We start from the raw sequence: 1735 nt of genomic DNA on the forward strand, positions 1-1735 counted from the left end.
CTTTTTTTTTTAATATATATATAGCAAATGACAAAGACCCAGTTTACCAGGTTTACTTTTTAAGCCTAAGTTTAACATTATATATTTAAACAATTGTCAAAACTTACTAAGTTGCCAGCATTCATACACAATTAGAAAGCATCCTCAATTTATATTAAACCAGAAATGTATTACTATTACACATTAATATCTTTCACTACTAAATACTGAAAAAAACAAGAAATTATTGTTGTGGAAGATTCATCCAGGCAATATGAACTATACAGCAGGTTGACACTACTTGTCTCACATTGCAAACACATTGAGAAAATAGATCCATGCTGGTATTAATGCATGAAAGAGTCATGGCCACCTCGGATTACATTTAATAAAGACACAAAGATTTACAACAATTTTAAAGACAAAAAAAAAAAAAGTCCTAAGAGGCTCCAACAATAAACTCAAAAGTCTGACAAATATGGGCTACCATGAGTTGTGGTTATGAATACTTAAGATTAGGTACAGTTATACTGAAAGTCAAGTTCATTTGAAATCTTCAAAAAAAAGGTTCCTACTAATCCTCAAATGGTGCTTGTTATATTTAACTTTTGTATTAATTGGTTGCATTGAATTACTTGTTATCCAAGCATAGCAGCTGCTCCTTACCAGTTATTGTTAAGGACTTTAACTGGCTGTCTTCAACTTCTACTCTTTCTTGACCATTTCAACAATTCTCTTTGTAGTGATTTTCCTGCCACTAACAATTTTAGTAAAAGTTGATACAGATTTGAAGCTGCCCACCCAACTATCCTCAAATGACAAGGAAGAGAATGAAATGAGGCTTCCATGACCTAGTGAACCTGAGAATGTGAATCCTATATCAAAAGGAGCAAATTCCCTTCAAAATATGGAAATCCACTGAAGGCAGCAAAAACCATTTCTCTGCCTCGGCTTCTATGGGGGACAGCTGTGAGCCCCCCAAAAGTCCACAAGTGGGTTTTCAAAGAAGTTGAATAGAAACCAGTCTCTTACACACACACACACACACACACACACACACACACACACACAATCCGTGAAGGCATCGTCTGAGTTATGGAAGGTGAAGCCAAACTCAAATGAACTGTCAAAATGACTTCCACCTTCACCATTTAATCCTTCTTCGCCATATTCGTTATAGAGGTCTCATTTTTTAGCATCTGATAACACCTCCTATACCTCAGCTACTTGTTTGAATTCTCTCTCTGCTGCTTTATTCTCACAATTTTTATCTGGATGCCACTTCAGTGCCAGTTCCTGATAATGCCTTTTTAATACTTTTGGCTAAGGCATTTCTGTGCATGCCCAGAACTTCAGAGTGGTCCACATGTTTTAACAGGCTGTTGGCACGCGTCCTCATTTCTGGTTTAAGGTCATCTATGTGGGGCCCAGGACTCGGGATTTGGCAGCTAAGTGCAGAGCGGATCTCCCCTCTGTTTCCTTTCACACGCTGTGCTGGTAACAGTGGCAGCCTGATGTTTCTCAGGATTTATTCTTACATGTACCATCGCCTTTGTTCATGATATTCCTTTTAGCAGAAAATTATACCATCAGAATCTCCAAACCTCTTAGCGTGGTGTGGTAACCAGTCTCCATGATAGTCTCAAATAAACCACGCCTCCCTGGTGTTTACACACTTATGTGTTCCCTCCCACACTGACTCATGTGTAACCAATAAATTGTGTTGGCTGTGATACTGCCTGACTTCTAAGGCTGT

At 38.2% G+C, this 1735-nt stretch overlaps 1 pseudogene; it reads right to left on the reverse strand.

The window, feature by feature from the left end:
- Positions 1–610: 610 nt before the first annotated feature.
- Positions 611–1378, reverse strand: LOC113241182 (dnaJ homolog subfamily B member 6-like; annotated as a pseudogene).
- Between the last annotated feature and the right edge of the window lie 357 nt (positions 1379–1735).

The sequence above is a fragment of the Ursus arctos genome, chromosome X (assembly GCF_023065955.2).
Source record: "Ursus arctos isolate Adak ecotype North America chromosome X, UrsArc2.0, whole genome shotgun sequence".
NCBI lineage: Eukaryota > Metazoa > Chordata > Mammalia > Carnivora > Ursidae > Ursus > Ursus arctos.